Source organism: Rattus norvegicus, chromosome 16, assembly GCF_036323735.1.
Source record: "Rattus norvegicus strain BN/NHsdMcwi chromosome 16, GRCr8, whole genome shotgun sequence".
Classification (NCBI taxonomy): Eukaryota; Metazoa; Chordata; class Mammalia; order Rodentia; family Muridae; genus Rattus; species Rattus norvegicus.
In genome coordinates, this window is record NC_086034.1 from 68,816,578 (window position 1) to 68,838,324 (window position 21,747).

General features: G+C 38.4%; 1 long non-coding RNA gene across 2 annotated transcripts; it reads right to left on the bottom strand.

The window, feature by feature from the left end:
• Positions 1-454: 454 nt before the first annotated feature.
• LOC120097501 (uncharacterized) lies at positions 455-21,469 on the bottom strand. Of its 2 annotated transcripts, XR_005494957.2 has the most exons (4): positions 19,620-21,469; positions 17,202-17,308; positions 15,657-15,730; positions 455-12,146 (listed from the first exon to the last, which is right to left on the bottom strand). It is a non-coding gene; the product is annotated as an uncharacterized LOC120097501 (long non-coding RNA). The 2 variants fall into 2 exon arrangements; XR_005494956.2 differs by having other exon boundaries at positions 455-15,730.
• Positions 21,470-21,747: the final 278 nt, after the last annotated feature.

The window sequence follows — 21,747 nt, forward strand, 5'->3', positions numbered from 1 at the left end:
TGTGTGGTAGAATGTTTTCACTATATATGCAAAGCCGTCTAAGATGCAATATCCCAGAAATATCAATAACACCTGATCACTGTCATGGTCAGGGCAACATTTACAAGCAAGAAATTTTCTGATGTATTCATAATTAAGCTTATCAAACCTCAACTTTCAGGAAAAAGTCCAATAGGCCTACTTTACACAAAGGAGCAACTAACTTCCTAGTTAGTGACTCACCATCCACAGTACACTGACAGCTACGTGTGTATTGAACAGGCCTTTTGGGTAGTGGTAGAAAGAGTAACACTTGATTTCTGTGACTCTTCCTTTTAAATCTCTTCTTCTTCTTCTTCTTCTTCTTCTTCTTCTTCTTCTTCTTCTTCTTCTTCTTCTTCTTCTTCTTCTTCTTCTTCTTTTTCTTCTCCTCCTCCCTCCCCCTCTTTCCCTCCTCCTCCTCCTCCTCCTCCTCTTTTTCTTCTTCTTCTTCTTCTTTTTGGTTGTCTTTCATGATATTTGATATCATGTAAATTCATGGAGTCAGAGGTTTTCTGAATGTGTTTTCACTACTGGCTGGGGATAAACCTTTATGTGCATAAAGAATGTGTATTCTTCTATGTGTAGTGTGTGAATACAGTCAAGTAACCCAGAGTTCCTTATTTTCCAGATAAATACTTGAGAGAGTGAGAAGGGAGAAGGAAGAGACACATTGGCAGGCATCTCTAGTAGTGACATTTATTAACCTTTGCTTTCCTTAGGAGACGATTCACTCCAATCACCTAACTGCACCATTATGGAAATGTGATACATAATTAAGTCTAATGACTGACTGCTTCTTTGATGCAGATTTTTCTAGACCCTAGAATTCAGTGGTAACTCATTTTGACTTAATTTCAGAATTAGGAAAAAGAATTTCTCCTATGCCATAATCTATGTTAAAAGACATCAGAGAACTTCATTAAGCTATGATAGCATGCCAGTACAGTCATGTATATTATATGTTTGCAAACACACTTTTGCCAGTTTGCAAACAAGGACAGCCTCCTTGTTCCAAGAAATGCAGTGTCCTCATGCTGTTTCTTTAGTGACAACGGAAATTTATTAGAGGACATTTTAATTCTTGCCTGAAAGCATTTAAATGGCCCTTGGATCAGCTGATCTTCTAAACTCCTGGGTATACAATAATTGTTTTATATACCTGATTAAGGAGTTCATCAGTTTCTAACCTCTTATAAGCTAAAAGATACAATTGTTCTATCTCTCAGCTCAAGGATTTCTAGATTTAGTATGCCATCTAGTACATATAATATGTTGAAAACTTGCATTATCTAGTCCTTCCTTCCTCCCTTCCTCCTTCCTTCCTTCCTTCCTTCCTTCCTTCCTTCCTTCCTTCCTTCTAAACCCAGTCCAGAAGGAAAGTCCAAGACCAAGGTGATGCCTAACAACAATTGTGTGCACATCTTATAAATTCATGTGGATGAAGCTGTGATCACTTGTATCTGTAATCTCTGCAAGTCGATCGCTACCTCCCAGGGTACCTCTGGACTAATTAGATTAACCGTTACTGTCAGGGCTAGCTAATTGCTTACTGAGGAAAGCAAATTGCAGACAGTAGATATCAGTGTAAAATCAAACAGAAAACAGGTGTTTGCTAATTAAAACTGAGATTTTAATGAATGGCCCATGCAGTTTTGGTGAATAAATACCACTTCTGGCATCTGCTGTATAATTAGGTATTCTCTCTCTCTCTCTCTCTCTCTCTCTCTCTCTCTCTCTCTGTTTCGCTATCATTCTTTTCTCTCATTCTTTCTTACTTAACTTACTCTTTGAAAAATGCACTAATAAAAATGTAAATTTGCAAATTAGAAAAGAGTTGATATCGATATCAATCCCACTTAAGCAAAAGCAGATGTTCCTGAACAGGTAGGTAAGTATCTGAAGAACTAAAATTGAGAATAGCCAATTCGTAGGCTATTATCTAGATCATATGCATTTATCTAAAAGTTTATACATCGAAGACATAAAATATTGGTTAAAGGGGCAATAGAATTGACGAAGACAGAAGAAGATCACATTAACACATTTTAATGCAAGAGTGGGTCGCAGTACCCTGGGGGAAGCTGATTATGAGTTCTGGTTCATGTATCATTTGAGACTTTATTTTGAGTTAATTGGGCTTCCTGCTGGGATGACCTCATCTGATGGTTGTTGTTTTCAATTCAGTTGAAAGTGAAGAAGAAGCTCATTTTAAAATACAACAATAAGTGTGCAGAATGTGCCTGATAAGCAGGTTTCATTCTATAGAATGCTTCATTTTTAGGAAAGCTGAATGAGGGTTTAAGTTAGGACGTCTTAATAGAAAGGATACAAACAACTCTCAGGCCATTGTGTTAAAATCATCTTTGCAGATTGTGTTCCCACCACTGCTCTTTGTGTGTCTGGGTGCTGCAGTGAGTAGATTTCTAGTTATAGCTATTTTCTGCAATCAAGTCTGACTACAATACCTCAGTTTGTGCAACCTAGAGGACTGCACAAAACTTTGTGTCAGCTAATAAAAAAACCAAATGTATTGAAATCTAAGAAAATCATTTTTTTTTTTTTGCCTAGGCCTCTTAACACATTCTGAAGTGTTCAATCCAAAGGCCTTGTGCATGTGCACGTAGTACAGTGAGCATTCTGGGAAGGTTGGAGGCTTCAGAGTAAGATTCCATTTTTGTTCGAGGCTATAAACTTTGCCAGTGTAGATCAGAAGTAGAAGTCAGCATGGCTGGAATCCACAAAGCCCTGCTTTCTAGCCCTAGCAACAGAAGAATGGAAATGAAAAACAGAACCCATGTAAACATGGCTAGGGAGCAGAGTAGGAAGTAAGATTCATCATCCATTGTTTTCCAAGACATCAAAAGGTTTGAACTCTGTGTCATATCCCAGTTGCCATTTAATGATTATATATTTAAGAGTATTTAGAATAAATTCTCTTTTCCCACGTTCAAAAGCACAAACCATATTATACACTGACACATAAGCACACTTTTTAATTGTTGATGTGTGTTTATATCCATATAGAGAAAGCTAATTATTTTTAATGAAAATAGACTTATTATTATATTTCAGAAAATGTCTTACCTTGGTCTAACTGCTGAATTTTATTATTTAGGGTACTTTAGAAACTAGTGCTTTAAAATGTCTTTGAGTCTCAAGGTTATTATCAACAACACTATGATACCTACTATGTTCAACATGCTGTGCTTGAACTAGCATTTGTCAATGCCTGATTTGTGATGGTTGTATTAAGAGGTTCATAAAGGTGAGACACTAGTCATCTCTAACCCAGAGAAAACAGCATTTGGGACAATACAACCATTGACTTTGTTCTCTAGAGTTGCAAAGCGAAGCCAGACTATCTTGGAGGATAGTCTTCCCAGCTTCCAGTGATGAGATGTGTGGTGGAACCATTTTCTTTAAAATTAAACCCTTCCATCTTTTTTGGAAACTCCTTAAAGCATGTGAAGTTAAGGGTGGGGGCAGCATGCTATGCTCCATGGAAGCATGTTAAGCTTAGAAAGTAAGCAACTCAAAATAGTTTCAGGAAGTACCTGAACCTGAGCAGATTCGCTAGGTGCTTCCTACCTTAAGTATATATAATAAGGACTATGTGGTACCAAGACCCTGTGAGTAGAGAGCTGGATTCTCAGAAGTCCGGACAATCCTGTGAGCACAGGTGAGACTACCTCTTCTGCTCACTTTGCTGGCCCAAGAGAACCTGCTCCCACCCTTCTGGACACAAGAAATGAGGAGCAGTCTGGGACAGGATCCCTCTGGTTTCTGCCTGTGTCTGGAGCTGACCTTGTGAAACAGCTCTCTGTTCCCAACTGCTGCTGGAAGAAAGCCAGTCTCCAGGAGTGCTGACACACAGGCTTACAGGATGGTCAAGCCAATGTCAGAGACAGCAAGACCAGCTAGCACTAGAGATAAGCAGATGGCAAGAGGCAAGGGCAAGAACCTAAGCAACAGAAACCAAGGACCCTTGGCATCATCAGAACCTAACTCACCTATCCCAAGCCCTGAACACCCCAACACATTGGAAATGCAAGAATTTGATTTAAAATAAAAACTAATGATGATGTTAGAAGACTTTAAGAAGGAAAAAACAAAACAAAACAAAAAAAAATAAAACAAACAAACAAAAAAACACCCAAAATCTCCCTTAAAGAAATACAGGACAACACAGGTAAATAGGTAGAAGCCTTTATAAAGAAAACACAAAAACCCCTTAAAGAATTACAGGAAAACACAACCAAACAGCTGAAGAAATTGAACAAACCAATCCAGGATCTAAAAATGGAAATAGAAAAAATAAAGAAATCACAAAGGGAGACCACCCTGGAGATAGAAAGCCTAGGAAAGAGATCAGGAGTCATAGACTCAAGCATTACCAACAGAATACAAGAGATAGAAGAGAGAATCTCAGGGGAAGAAGAAACCATAGATAACATTGACACAGCTATCAAAGAAAATGCAAAATGCAAAAAGCTCCTAAACCAAAACATCTAGGAAATTCAGGACAATGAGAAGACCAAACCCAAGGATAATAGGTGTAGAGGAGAGGAAAGTTTCCCAACTTAAAGGGCCAGTAAATATCTTAAACAGAATTGTAGAAGAATACTTCCCTAACCTAAAGAAAGAGATGCCCATAAACATTTAGGAAGCCTACCGAACTCCAAATAGATTGATCCAAAAAATAAGTTCTTCCTGTCACATAATGGTCAAAACACCAAACACACAAAACAAAGAAAGAATATTAAAAGCAGTAAGGGAAAAAAATCAAGTAACTTTTAAAGGCAGATCTATAAGAATTAGACCAGACTTCTTAACAGAGAATATGAAAGCCCAAAGATCCTGGACAGATGTCATGCAGACCCAAAGAGAACACAAATGCCAGCCCAGGCTACTATATCCAGCAAAACTCTCAATTAACATAGAGGGAGAAACCAAGACATTCCACGACAAAACCAATTACACAATATCTTTCCACAAATCCAGCCCTACAAAGGATGATAGATGGAAAACTCCAACCTGAGGAGAAAAACTATACCCTGGAAAAGCAAAAAAGTAATCTGATTTCAACTAGCCAGAAAGTAGAGAGCCACACAAACATAGTTGCACCTCTAACAATAAAAAATAACAGGAAACAACAATCCTTGGTCCATAATATCTCTCAACATCAATGGACTCAATGCCCCAATAAAGAATCATAGACTAACAGACAGGATACATAAAGAGGACCCAGCATTTTGCTGAATACAGGAAACACATCCCACTGACAAAGACACACTACCGCAGAATAAAAGCCTGGAAAACAATTTCCAAGCAAATGATCCCAAGAAACAAGCTGGAGTAGCTATTCTAATATCAAATAAAATTGACTTTCAACCAAAAGTTGTCAAAAAAGATAATGAAGGACACTTCATCAAAAGAAAACATCCACTAAGATGAACTCTCAATCCTGAATATCTATGCTCCAAATGCAAGTGCACCCACATTCACAATGGAAACCTTACTAAAGTGCAAAGCAAATATCGCACCTCAAACAATGATAGTGGGAGACTTCAACACACACTCCAATCAATGGACATATCACAGAAACAGAAACTAAACAGAGACATAGAGAAAGAGACAGAAGTTATGAACCAAATGGATTTAACAGATATAGAAAATTTCATCCTAAAACAAAATAATTTACCTTCTTCTCAGCACCTCATTGTACCTTCTCCCATGCTCATGGATTGGCAGGAATAATATTATAAAAGTGGCCATCTCCCCAAAAGCAATCTACAGGTTCAATCTAATCCCCATCAAAATTCCAACTCTATTCTTCATAGAGTTAGAAAGAACAATTTGTAAATTCATTTAGAATAACAAAAAAAAAACCAGGATAGCAAAAACTATCCCCAACAATAAAAGAACTTTGGGGGGGATAACCATCCCTGACCTCAAGTTGTATTACAAAGCAATAGTGCTAAAAACTGTATTGTATTGGTACAGAGACAGGCAGGTAGATAAATGGAATAGAATTGAAGACACAGAAATGAACCCATACACCTTTGGTAAAACCATTCAGTAGAAAACAGACAGCATTTTCAACAAATGGTGCTAGTACAACTGGAGGTCAGCATGTAGAAGAATGCAAGTTGAACCATTCTTATTTCTTTGTACAAAGCTCAAGTTCAAGTGGATCAAAGACCTCCACATAAATCCAGATACACTGAAAGAAATAGAAATAAAGTGGGGAAGAGCCTTCAATACATAGACAAATTCCTGCATATTGCCCAATGGGACCTCATAAAATTGCAAAGCTTTTGTAAGGCAAAGGACACTGTCAATAGGACAAAATGGCAACCAACAGATTGGGAAAGGATCTTTACCAATCCTACATCTGATAGACTGCTAATATCCAATATGTACAAAGAACTCAACAAGATAGACTCCAGAGAATCAAATAATCCCATTTAAAATGGAGTACATAGCAAAACAAATAATTCTCAAGCAAGGTATATCGAATGGCTGAGAAGCACCTAAAGAACACTCAATATCATCATTAATCATCAGGGAAATGTAAACAAGAACTACACTGAGATTCCACCTCACATGAATGGTTAAGATCAAAAACTCATCAGCCTATGCTGATGAGGATATGAAGAAAGAGGAATACTCCTCTTGGTGTGATTGCAAGCTGGGACAACCATTCTGAAAATCAGTCTGGTGGTTCCTCAGAAAATTAGACATAGTACTACCTGAGGACCCAACTCTACCACTCCTAGTCATATACCCAAAAGATGCTTCAACATATAACAAGGACACATGTTCTACTATGTTCACAGGAGCCTTATTTATAATAACCATAATGTGGAAAGAACCCAGATGTCCTTCAACAGAGGAATGGGTACAGAATATGTGGTACATTTACACAATGGAGTACAACTCAACTATTAAAAATAATGACCTCATGAAATTCTTAGGCAAATGGATGGAACTAGAAAATATTATCCTGGGTGAGGTAACCCAATAACACACACACACACACACACACACACACACACACACACACATACACACACATACACACACACACACACACACAAACAAACACATGGTATGAACTCACTGATAAATTGATATTAGCCTAAAAACTCAGATTACCCAATATCCATGCAATCCATAGACCACAGGAAACTCAAGAGGAAGGACAGCCACAGTGTGGATACTTCAGTCCTTCTTAGAAAGGGAAACAAAATATTCATAGGCACAGATATAGAGACAAAAGTTGGAGCAGAGATTGAAGGAATGGACATTCATTGACTGCCCCATTTGGGGATCCAGCCCATATGCATACAGCCACCAAACCCAGTCACTACTGGGGATGCCAAGTTGTGCATGCTGACAGGAGCCTGATATAGCTGTCTCCTGAGAGGCTTTGCCAGAGATGAGAAATAGAGAGGCAAATGCTAGAACTAACCATTGAACTAATGGGGTTCCCAATGGAGGAGTTAAATAAAGAATTGAAGGAGCTGAAGTGGTTGCAACCCCATAAGAACAACAATACCAATCAACCCGAGCTCCTAGGGACTAAACTATCATCCAAAGAGTATACATGGACAGACCCATGGCTCCATCTTCATATATAGCAGAGGACGGCCTTGTTGGAAAGAGAAGCCCTTGGTCCTGCAAAAGCTGGACCTCCTAGTGTAGGGCAATGTCAGGGCAGGGAGGGGGTAAGGGGTGGGTCAATAGGTGGGGGAACACCCTTATGGAAGATGGAGGGCATGGGATAGGGGGTTATGGACAGGAAACCAGGAAAGGGGATAACATTTTAAATGTAAACAAATTTTTAAAAATCCAGTTTTATTTTTTTAAAAAAAAGAACTACTGAGAATCAATCATTCATTCATAAGCTGAAGTGCCTGAAGAAATAGAGAATAGACAAGCTGTCTTGACGTTTCAGATCAACTGAGCTACTTGGAGAGAACACTCCTCCCTTGCAGACAGTGCAGTGGGCTCCAGGTTTCCCAACTGTCATGAGATTTCACCCATGCTGGGTTGGGTGTTAGCAACCAGGCCTCTTTGTTTCATTTCTGCTATAAGTCACCTCTTATCCATATCCACTTCATTAAAACTCATCAGTCCAGCAAGCTTTACTTTGCTTCTATCCTTACTTCAGTCTGCTATTCATTCCTTATATGCGGGAGTAGACATTTGTTCTCACGTCCCCACAAATCCATTCAGACACTTAATTGTCATGTGGACATTTTATAAATAAGTGTGAATTTGTTTAAGCTTGGACTATCTGTCCAACCTCACATTAGAATAATTCACGTAGGTAAGGAATTTTTAAATCTCTCGCTTCAGAAATGATGATCAGGTTGTCCATGGGTGACAAGTATCCACATTTTAATCCTAGACACTTATTTTGTACATTTTAAAATATTAAATATCACTTAAAAGATCATTTAAAATAGTCAATGTCCTTAGCCCTCAGAGAAATATAAATTAAGCCTACTTTACAGCTTCTTCTTACCTGAATAAAATTGGCTAAAGTAAATAAACAGGTTAAATGACAACAAAGTTTTGGCATGGATCTAGACAAAAAGGAATACTCATTCACTGTTAGTTTGAAGTCTAAATTGAATCTTACTGCTGTCACAGATGTCCAGTTTGTGAGCATTCCATATCACCACTCATTCATTCCCTAGCTATACTAACTGGCCCAGCTCAAGTCTGGTAGCATTAAAAACAAAAAAAAAAACAAAAATAACAAAAACAATAAAACAAAAAACAAAAAACAAAAACAAAAAAGCAGTCCAGACTTGTAAGTAACCATGACCTCATTTTCTCTCCCCATCTCCACAATCTCACTCCTAGCTTGGACACAAAGCAGGCATATTAAGCCACCCTGGTGAGTAACTCAGAGTCCCTGACCACTAGTGCTATCCTTACAGTTGACATGAGCAGACTCAGCTAGGAGTCACATTCACATGCTTTCTCTGTTGTGCCTGAATTGGAATCACTGGGTAACTCTCAAAGAATCTGAAAGGCTCAAGCATGGGTAGCCAAAAACACAGAACCACACTTCCACTTAGGAAAGGCAGGATAGAATCTCCATGACACACAATAACCAGTGAAACAAGGCTCTCTGCCCATGTCTGATTGCAATAAGACAGAAAATATAAAATACTGAGACAGTATTCCCTCCCTCCCATAAATACATGAGTAGTTGTGTATAAATGTCTGCTGTGTGACACTCTTCCTGGAGAGACATAAAGGCAATGACAGAACAAGTAAAGATATACCTTAAATTCAGCTTGGTGAACCAATGAGTTTTATTGGATTGCCAAGAGGAATATGTACAAGAGCCCTACAGTTAACCAGAATGACTCAAGTTGGCTTCCTTGCTAAATCCCAGGACTGTCTGAGCCTCTTGCAGACAACCTGGCTAGTCTTTGCTTATTTCAGTCAGTCCAGCTGGTCTCTTTTTCCCTCAGACAGCTCAGCTTGTATGAGAATGACTAGCCTCCAACTCATAGACATTCACCTGCCTCTGCCTCCAGAACGCTAGGGTTAATACCACACCCAGCTAAAATGCTGCTTGAAACCATCATACTACCTATTCATTACCATATTATTAGACGATTTTTGTCCGATCATTATTCATTTCTGCATATATTTCCTTGTATATCTAAAATTTCCTATAATGTATTAATCTACTTACAGTTAAATTCTGAAAAACATTTGTCTCAGTCACTGTTCTCTTGATGAGAAGAGAAACCATTAGCAAGGCAATCCCTATAAAAGAACAGATTTACTCAGTGGTTGAATAGTTAGAATTTGATAATGTGTACCTCTTGCTAATTGCTGTATTACTTAATAATATGAATTTGTTTCTTCTATTTCTTTATATTTTAATTTTTGTTTTTGTTTTTGACCAGGGAGTGGTTTGTCTCTTCTGGTATTTCCTATGTGGATCAAACTCATAGAGGTCTGCCTGCATTTGCCACTGTGAGAGTGGATTGAAGATGTACACCACCACACCTGGCTCATTTCTTTTTTAGTAATAAGTAATATTACATTGTGAGAGACTGCCACATTTCATCTATCCATTAACATGATAGAAGATATCATCATCACTAACAAGTTTGGCTGTCTTAGCATGTCACTACAAACATCCTTGTGTGAAATTTTATGAAACAAATTTCAGTTCATTTAGAAAAAAAAATCAGGTATGCGTATGTCGAGGTTGTGGTATGAGTCCATTTAGATATTTATGAAATTGCTTATTGTCTTTCAAAGTGCTGGACTGCATTTCATTTCATATGCAATTAGAGAAACTTCTCCCCAACCCCACATCTTCCTTAGTGCTTGGCGATTTCATTGTTCTGGGTCTTAGTCATATGGATAGGTGTACAGTGAGTCTCATATTTTTAGAAATAAGAACCACTTCTCCAAGGCTTCATGTATGATTACAGGAATGAGCAGACAGTGTTGACTTTCTAGCAGTGATTCAGCTTGACCCATGTCCGGCAATCGCTGCCAAATATTACTTTATTCATAGCCTTTACTCTGAGCACTAGATTAATTAATCTGCCATTGTGCAAGAAACAAAAGCAGATGCCATGGTGGGAGAAAGTAGGAAACAAATTTGAAGAATGATGAAAAGGGTATTACATCATCAAGCCGAATAAGGTGAAGAAATCTTGATGGTAAATGGATTAAACAGGGCAAATTAAAATACGTGGTGGTTTGGAGACAAGTCAAGTATAATTTTACAGCAATAAAGTATGGAGAAAATGCACCAGAAGCCATAGGCCTTAGCATCATCTTACTCAAGAACTTTCAAACCTAATGGGAGAGATAAAGTAATTCAAAAGTCACTTTAAACATTATTTATTGCATAGTTTGCTTCCAAATGTATCTTAGTTGAAATAATCATAATTTTCCCTTTACATATATTCAGTCATACTAAATACCCAGATAATAACAGTAGGGCTGCCAGGATAAAAAAGATAAACAAGCAAACAAACAAAACACAGGCAAAGAACAAAGACAAAAGCAAAATCTTTCTATTCCTTTCTTCAAAGAGAGTATTTGCTGCCACTGACCTTTGAGCACCAATCATAACCTGCTTACTTCGAAAGGGGTGAGAACCCATGCTTATTTTGACAGTGTTCACTTCAAAAAAAATTCTTTCATGGTATTCTTGACCTCATGACATGTGCAGTTATTATAAAGTCCTTAGCACTAAAAAGCTACCACCAAATTCTCCAAAAAGCTTTCAAATCATCCAGCTGTTTTTGAAAAAGGATTTTCTATGGAGGCCAGGCAGATTTATAAAGTTACCACTCTCCTATCTCCAGATTTCTGGCAGCAGAGATCACACGCCTGTACCATCACCCCCTACCCTCAACAACCCCTTTCAGTGAGGCCATGAAATAATCCTGAGTTATCCTTGGCTGTTGGTCATCCACTTTGCATCCGTGCTCTGTTTTCCTCGTGGAATATGTGGAAGCCATGCTACCTGTAATGAGCAGATGTAATCTCAAGACATGAGCACACAGGCTTGCATACTAACAACAAGACTTATCTCCAGGCTGACAGCTCCCAGGTAGCCTTTTATTTTCCGTGGCAAATTTGGAGATTAGCGAATTAAATCACAACGTTTACACAGTTCCGAAGTACCTAGTTTGGGGCGTTATTCTTTTCTTCCTTTTAGGCATAAAATTTTTGTAATAGCTGGGAGAGGACAAAAGCCTGCTCGTTTCCTGATTCTGGCAGCTCTCCAACTCTCCTTTCTAAAATGATCAAAGACTGTAAACACCGTGGGATGGAGAGTGGGATCTTTTTTAAGTAGTGGGGCTTTATTGTAGTTTTATGAAGCAGTAAAACTCTGCAGGCATCGTAGGTGAGGTTTGGGTAGTACAGGGGTCATTTTATCTTTCAGGCTTTAAATGACAGGATCAAAAGGGAGTTACTTCATAAAAATTCCAATTTCCCATCCCTAAGCACACTGGCATCACAGAAGACTCAGCTAGCCTCATGGTGATGCTCTTACCACAAACTCCGTTGTATTCACTGCTCTGCTAGGAAGGATCCTCACTATGACAAGGTCTGGACTCCTAGAGGTTAAGATAACATGCATTATTGCCAAAGGTAGACATGATTTGAGCCATGCAGAAGGATACTATGACTAATTGCTAATAACAGAAGATGGGTGTAAGCCATAAAGATAATTGTAACATATGTTCTTTTCATACTGTGTTGGTAGAACGAAAATGTTTCCACCAACTGATCTCATGCTTCCTATGCAGTAAATTAGCTCGGCTTTATGGAGAACATTTTGCTTTAAATATATTTGAGATGCTTTCAAGCCTAGAACAAAGCTCACAATGCCCAGGAAATAGTTCAAGGGGTTCCAAAGATGAGCTAATTGAAGTGAGAACAAGAGTAAAACCTATGATAAGGTGAGGAGCTTAGGCAGACCTACAAAGTAGGCTGTTGAACTCTCTTCATCCTAGCTAACGGATTTCATGCATGGTCTACCTTACATCTCCTGGGACATAATTTCCCCCAATACTCTGAAAATTTTTGTTGTAGTCAGTTTGGCTTCTATAACAAAAAACACTACTGTATTTGTCTGGGCTTACACGGCATCCTTTCTCATGGCCAGAGCATTAGGAAGTGCAAGGTCAATAAGCAAGATCTGAGAGTTGGGAGGGCCCAGTTTTTCATCTTCACAGGGTTGTGGTGGGAGGAAGGAGTCAAATTAACATCTAAACTGATCTCGAAGTTCCAAGTCTCTTTGTTTAGATGCTTATGGCAATGTCCTCTGTAACCTGAAAACTTACAAGATAATTCTTCCCATTTCATGCTAGGATCCCAAAACAGTGTTTCACCAAGTGTCTCGCCTTGTATAAATCTTTGCTTTAACTCTTTCCAGTAATAAGGCATATGGCATATGCAGCAAGTTGTCTTGGTTGCCAAATATTTTCCCTGTCTGAGGTCTTCACCCATTCCCTACACAGATTTGAGTCTACCACAGAAGCTCCTATCAGTCCAGTGTCATCAGAGGAGCCACCAATAGCCACTTTTCATTGTTATAAGATGAAATATGTATGTTTAATGTTTACTTATAGAACTTTAAATAAATGCTATTTATGTCAGCTTGACCATTGGTCTCACTTAATATCTTATGTTCTATCCAATATATTTATTTAACATCTGATTAGCTTTTCTTGGTTTTTAGAGTTTTCATTCCTACCTTGTTAGCTTTGCTTTTTTATTATTGATTATTTTATTTGCTCACATTTCAAATCTTGTCCTCCTTCCTGTTCTCCCTTGCCCAAGCCCCCAATCCCATTGCCCTGTTCCCTTCGCCTCTATGAAGGTGTTCCTCCACTCATGCACCCCTTTTTGCCTCACCCTTCCTGCATCTCCCTATGCTTAGGAATTAAATCTCTATAGGACCAAGGCCTCCCTTACCATTGATGCTAGATAGGGTGATTCTTTGCTACATATGGAGTTGGAGCCATGGACCCATCCACATATACTCATTGGTTGGTCGTTTAGTCCCTGAAATGTTTGGGGTGTTCAGTTAGTTGATACTGTTGTTCTTCCTATGGGGTTGCAATCCCCTCCTTCTCCTCTCCTAACTCTTCTATTAGGATACCCTGGCTCGGGCCAAGAGTTGACTGTGAGCATTCATCATTCTTCTTGGTTTTTATCATATTTTTCTTTATTTGTGCATCTGCAACTCATTCTTTCTTAACTTTTTCTTAAACTTGAGGAAGATGTTGCATAGCACCTATCCACCAAAATATTTCATTATTTATCAATCATTCCCTTTCACTATGAAATCTATAGTTTCAAGACTGTAAACATATTTAGTCCCCATTTCTTACTATCCTATCCAACTATATCGTAGTCCTCATTTTTATAATCTTATTCAAGAATATTATAATCCTGAAATTTGTCTTCATCACACTATCCTTTCATCTTTTAGACCCTTAATTTCTAATCTTATAGTATAAAAATGAGTGAGAAAAATACGGGCGTCAGTTTTTACACTAAGTTTCTAGACACATACCCTGGATTTTCTCCAAATTAAAAAGAGCCAATTAATGGTCCTGTCCCATGTGGCCTCCTCAGAAACTCCTGATCCCATCATTCCCCAACCTAAGATCCCCAATATCAATAGTATCTCCTCTTTCTGCTGTGCTAACATTTTTTTCTCCCAATATATTATCCTACACACCAATTTGTAGGGAGAGGAGCTGTTACTAAAACCTTGCTCCCTAACTGGTTCTTGATTTGGTCAATAAAGAAGGCAAGAGTCAATTACTGGGAGAAGGGGAAAAAAAGTGGTATTTCCAGGACCCAGAAGGAAGAGAAGGGACCGAGGGGAAGAGAAGGCTCTTCCGCAGGTTCTGAAATGGGAGGCACATAACAACAATGTAAGATCTTGGGTGGCTGGAAATGGCGGCCTCCACCACCCATGGTTTGCTGAAATATGTTAGCAGATAATTGCCTAACAATTGTGCCATCTGGCTTGTTTTAAAATAATAAAGCTATCTAGTGTTTTTCTTACGCAGAGCTAAAGTAGGCAGCAGAAAGAGGGAATCTGGGGCGATAGCTGGTGGCTTAGCAAAGATAGTGAAGGGACTGGTGGAGTGCAGACTGCAGCTCCAGGATTTTCCAGTTTGAGGGATGGTTGTGATCGAGTTGAAGCAAGGGGAACCTGGAGATGTCAGAGCATGAGCCTAGGAGCATTTTTAATGACAGGCAACACTTATTTATGAAACCATAATCCATATTAGTTCATAATGCCCCATCTCTTGTTCTATACACGCACATCTGCTTTTTTATAAGACAATATAAGAATTTTGTAATTTTGAGTAAGTATCAGCTTAACAACTACCATTTCCTCAAATATTTAAACATGATCCCCTTATTGCTCACATTGGCCTGCAGGAACTCCCAAAACTGAATGCCAACCACAGATTGGTGATTTAAACAAGAGAACTTTTCCCTCATTCCTTCCTTCCTTCCTTCCTTCCTTCCTTCCTTCCTTCCTTCCTTCCTATCTTTTTTCCTAATATTCTGGAGGCACTAAGTTTACGGTCAAGACAGCTACATATTCAGTCTCTAGTGGAAGTGTTTTCTTGACTGAACACAAGTCCTGTTGCTGTTTCTCTCAAGGCCTTGTCTTTGTGTATGCAGCAGAAAGACAGAACAGGAACACTACAGAGTCCAGATGTCTTTTTTCTCTTTTAAAAGGACATCAACACAGTCTTCTATGGTTCCACCTTTGAACTTGATTTAACAGTAATTACCTCCTCAAAGACCTTATGTCCAAATACAGTCACAGGAAAAATGGGGTTTCAACCTGTGCCACTGGAGCAGAGCAGGACACAACAGCTTATATAAACCACTCTTCTAACCATCGTCTATGACTCCCAGGTGCACAACCCAATGTTTGCTCTGAGTCCTTTCCTCATTGTACAAGTGTACTGATTCCTTTTTTCTTGCTGAACCCTGTTAGCCTTCCTTCATTTTATTAAGCTTCTTTAATTTCCTGGAATTACACCTGTGCCCCTGTATTCTACTAAATCCAAGTAAGCCAAACCCACCTGTTAATTCCTTGGCAGCACCTCTGCATCTTTTAATGCTTCTGAAAACTGATTTCTTGGCAGCAATGGGCCCTCTAGACAAAAAGGTGACAACATGAGACCCATGTTTCCTAAATTATGGTCACCGTGCTTGGCAAATGCAAACTGGATTTAGGGAATGTTAACTTGAAAGTATTTTTAGTCTTAACATGAAATTAACCTTAAAAACTAATCATTTGGACTTCTAAGAGCCCCATCAATTTCACATCTTGGGTAAAGTTCAGTAGTATCCTAACAGAAACGTGGAGTGACCACCACACAGTAGCTGTGAATCATGGATGAATGATGGCGGCACGGCTTGTCCACCCAGACCTTTTAAGCAATTGAGAAACAGTTTCAGTATGGATCTTTAAGTGGATTTCAGCACCCTTTACATTTTAGATGCTGGAATGTTCACAGTGATTTTTAATGTGATAAAGATAAGATAGTAATGTGCTAAACCCTACAGGACTGGCTTAATTTGTGACCAAGAGGCTTTTTTATAAAACTTAAGTGTAAAGATATGCTAAAATGATAGCATCCCACATAGCAGGTATTACACACACACACACACACACACACACACACACACACACACACACACACACGCACACACAAACAGAACCTGGGGAAACCGTGGTCTTGTCAAAGAAAATATAACACTTTTCATTGTGAGAAAAAACAAAGTGATTTTTCCAGAAAATAAAATTCATTGTATAAATAAGTATTTCGAGAGCTGGATTTTTTTTATAATTAGTAAAATCATTGCTGTAAAGGTGAAAATGTGTTACCTTTAAAATATATCTGAAGATAGAAAACAAAAGAGAAAAAAGACCTAGGCACGTAACGGAATGTCTACAATATTTGGGAGCAGTGTTTATGGGCCCATTTGGATAGTGACTCAAAAAAATTAACCCATTCCTGACTCTGGGAGTTTTCTTTCATAGAATATACAGTCTAGTTGTAGAACTGTTTGTTTCTCCCTTTATAGGATAAGTCCATTTAGATCTATTTTATATATGTTTGGATTTTAGGAAGCATTTATTACAGTATGTTTTAATATGAATTTTCAAAAGGCCTTTAAAATCAGTGCCTCACCCCATATTCTTGTCTCTACTCTGCCCTCCAATCTCCCTCCTACCTGCTTTGATTTAGTTGTACGCAGTAACTCTTCCTGTTTGTTCAATTGTACCTAAATGCTAGGGTCCCAGGGTGCTGAACCTTCTCTGCAAGAGAACTCGTCCACCCCAAACAAAATGTTCTGCGTCTCTCTATGTCATTCCTTACTTCCTTCTGTGCCTTAATCAGGTCAGTCCCTGGCCTGTGCAAGGACTCTGTATATATGGATGTTCAAAGGATTGGAAAAGTTAAAAGCACCCCAAAAGCATTCACAAGTCAATGAAAAGTTGCTCAGTATCCCTGGCTTTTAGAGAAATGACAATCATAAACCCAGGCATTAGCAAATGACATCCACTGAGAAGATCACAACCTTAGGTACCTCGAGTGTTTAAATAAAATGATAATCACCGTGAAAACACAGGGTACTCTGCTATGCTTGCACAGGAGAGACAGGAGCCTAGCATAATTGTCTGCTGAGAGGCTTCATCCAGCATCTGATGGAAACACGTAGAGACCTGCAGTTAAACATCAGATTGAATTCAGGATTTCTGATGGAAGAGTAGGAGATAGAACTGAGCAAGACAGAGGGGTCAAGGACATTACAGGAAGACCTACAGAGTCAACTAACATGGGTTCACAGTGGTTCACAACCAATAACCAAAGAGCATGCAGGCACTGAACCCAGTCACTACCACCAACATTTGTAGCAGATGTGCAGCTTTCCCTTCATATGGGTTCCCTAACAATTGGAGTAGGAGGAGACTGTCTCTGGCTCTGTTGCCTGCCACTGAATTCCCTTTCTCTGCCAGGACTGCCTGGTTGGGTCTCAATGGGAGAGAAGGTTCTTAATCCTGCAGGGACTAGATATTCTAGGTGGGAGGTGGGTGGTAAACAAGGGGGGATGGTGATTTTCCCTTCTCCTCAGTGGAAAGAAATAATGGAAGAGGGATTTTCTTGGGCAGGACTGGGAGGAGAGAACGGAGGGGCTATGTTTGAGATATATTGTGAATAAAAAATAAATTATGGAAAAATTTAAAAAGACACACTATCGATCTTTGTTATAGAGAAGCACAAACACACACACACAGAGAGAGAGAGAGAGAGAGAGAGAGACAGACAGACAGACAGACAGACAGACAGACAGACAGACAGACAGACATTTTCTCAATAGCATAGAAAATCGAAGTGGCAGAGATGGCTTAGTCGTTTAAGAGTATATGCTGCTCTTGCACAATAAATAGACTCCAGTACAAACATGGTTCATAATCATTCATAAAGCTAGTCTCAAGGAGCCCAGTGCCTTCTGGATTTTGAGGGCATCAGTCACATGCATGGTGGATAGATACACATGCAGAAAAACATTCACACAAAAATAAATCAATCAATCCTTTTTTAAAAGGATAAAAAAGTTGTTTCTACACATGAACTTATAATGCACATTCATAATAGTGCTACTCACAATACCTAATAGTATTAAAAATCTAGATGTTCATAAGCTGATGAATTTTGTAAATAAAATATAGTATAAGCATCCAATGGAATACTATAGGACATAGAAAAGGGGGAACTGCTACTTGATACCACATGATTGACTCTTAACAGCATTGCAGCATCAGATGGAAGCCACACAAGACCACATCTGCTAGGATTACACTTATAGTAAATGCTTACAATAGGCAAATCTATCAGTGATTACTTTGTCCTACAGGTCAGATGACTAGGATTTTCATTAAGAGAAAGAAATACTGTAAGTTAAATTGTGATGGTTGCACAAACCTATGAACATATGTACGTATCTGCTGGATTGTTTACTTTATGCGATTGTTCATATAATTTATGAATTAGTTCTCAGTAAATGTTAAATCAAAAAACTTAGAAGAAAATAATAAAATTAGATATCTCAAGTGTATCCCATTACTGTAATTTAAAAGTTATTTATTTACATGCATTTGTGTGTATGTGTGTATATATGTGTACCACATGTTGGCAAGTGCCTAAGAGGACATCAGAGACTCTGAAACTGGAGTTTAAAGGCATTTGTTACCTACCTGATATGGGTAATAGGATCCAAACTCTTTGTAACCTTTCTCTCTGTCTCTGTGTCTCTCTGTTAAGAGAATTTATAGAAGACCTTTGACCTTATTCTAATGTTGATTGTCTCATCTTCTCCATTATTAGACAGGAAGTCTCTATTATCCTATTTCATGTGCTCAGGTGTATGTGTTGGTGGGAAGAGCCCAGCTTCCCAGAAAGTTACTTTCTTTTCCTATCTTCTCAAGTTCCCTTTGCTCGGGACAAAACAGAACCCTCCTACACAAAGAACCCTCTTACACAAAAGTATGAAGAACTCCAAGGCATGTTCCATTTTCTCAGTATCCTACCAGATTTTGTTATTTACAGAAGACTGAATTCCTGTTTAATTCTCTGTCATGTGAGGCAGAGCCCATTCAAGAATTAGAAGATATGAGAAGTTATATTTACAAAACATTAGGGAGTATATTATGATTCAAAAAGTATATTTGCTAATTTATCTTTCATGAATTCTAAGACTATTAAACTCTTATGTCCATGTTTTGATCTTTCAAGCAATAATAGAAATGGTGGTATTGGATTTTATTCTTTCAAGTTCATTAATACATGACATGGTAAAATCTCAATTTCTTCAATGAAAGCATAAAGATACCTTATTTTCAAGTAGGCTTGTTATTGGAGACTGGTGGAACAGTTAATTATTGGTAGAAACAGTAAATAGGAGCTACTATTATTATAAGAAACGATGGCCTGCATACTTCCAATTGTGTCAAAAGAAGAAATAAGAACCCTTACCTGATTAGATGTTTCAACAATGGTTTCTTTGCTTTGATGAAACAGCATGACCAAATCAACTTTGGGAAGAAAGGATTTGTTTGACTTATACTTCCATATCAAGTTCATCACTGAAGGAAGGACAGAAACTGAAACAAGGCAGGAACCTGGAGGCAGGAAATGATATGGAGGTCATGAAGGAGTGCTGCTTACTAGCTTGCTCAGCCTGCGTTCTTATAGAACTCTGGACCACCAACACAGTAGTGGCACCACCCACAAGGATCTGGGCCCTCCCACTTCAATCATTAATTAAGAAAATGCCATAGAGCCAGATTTTATGGAGGCATTTGCTCAATTGAGGTTCCCTTCTTTCAGATAACTCTACTTGTGTCAAGTGGACATAAAAATAGCCAGCACCATAGGAATGTGTGCAAGTAGTAAATGTGATAATGAACAATCCTTTTCCTTCTCTCTGCAATGTGTGAGAATCACATCCTCCTGAGTTAACAAATTACTGATGCAGACTGATTTTCTGAGCAACAGTCACATTGAATTAGTCAAACTGCACAAGTGTTGAGCCTCTGTCAACTCTACTGTACTAAACATTAAATATGTCAAGCACTATACTTCATGTATCAAGTAAACTTCACTAAAGCTAATTTACAAAATTGCTCCAGGCTGCTCTTGGAGGCAGAGGAAGGAAGCTTTCCTTCAGCTCAAGACTGTCTTAGTCTACATTCTGGGCATGTCAGGGACACATTTTTTGAGTTTGATCCTAACTCAAAAATTAATCAGTCACTGCTGGATTATGAAAAGGCAGCATCAACAAAAGATACAAATCCAGTCTAAAAATTAAAAGAAAAGGTTGTAGGAGATAACAGAGTGAAAGAATATAAACTAATATAAGACAGTAAACATGTCTCTGAATAGTTCAATAACACCTGATTTCAGCTCTCTTGGACACAAATGATGATTTAAATTCTTTGTCTCCAGGGCCTCAACATTACCATGTGACAGGATTTGGTGAATGCTGTGTAAGCCAAAGTGCTAGCCATCATTTCTTAGGAAACACACTCAATTCTGCTTCTTGAAGGTTCCTCTCCTCTTTCATCAGTGAAAGTGGAATTGCAAATTCTATGAAAATGTAGCTCACACCTAAACACTTCACTATTTTTTCTTTGTAGTACACTCTCTTCTTGACCAAACCACGTTAGATTTGTAGACAGATTCAAAACGTTTCTTTTATGATAATCCATTGATATTGGAAGGTTGCTTTTTTATACCATCATAAGTGCAATCATATGATATCACCTTCTGGAAGCTTTCTTATGATGGATCACATAAATGTGGAGCAATAGGTAGAACAACATGCAGAATCAAGGGTAGTTCTTTGTTATATGATGGAAGTTGTTATAATATTTTCACAGAAAAGTTGACTACATGAAAAGTTATAAAAATTAATTACAGCTGTTAATACTGCCTACTGCAATTATTCGGTAAATGTCCTTTCCTCTGGGTAGATGCATTTCAATCATCATTTGGCTTCTCATCCATACACTGTTGTGCAAAGAATAAATGGCATCCTCGTGCCTAATGGCCTCATATTGGGATCATAAGAATGAACATTGGTTTTGGACGTTAAAAATAAATAGTCAACCTGCTAAGGTAGAATGGACATAACCTTGGTGCAGTTTCAGGAAATGAAAACAGTTTCATATCTGTCAATGGGAACATTTAAAATTTTATGTTATCAAGGTTTGGGATTGTTTTTTCATGGGTGTGGCTAGGAGCAGCGGGGCCAGAAGTAAACACAACACTGGAAGGATCCAGTTCTCAGAGAGTTTGCTGTCTAGCACCATGTGGATGAGGAGGGTGACAACCAAAACAAACTAATAATATATTCAGTGGGATATTGTAATCTCTAAGCACCCTAGAGATGAATAAGTAAAAAAATGCAGAATGCGAAGAAGCAGGACAGATATGGGCTTTTTAAATAGAAAAACTATTTTCTCAGTGAAATTAGGAGGAAGGATATCAGGAGAGGTTAGAAGATCTACAAGAGTTAAGACACAGAGGAAGATATGGACTACCTGTCTGGAGTGTAAGCCAATGAATTCATTACAGAAATTAAGTAGAATTTCCCAGAAGT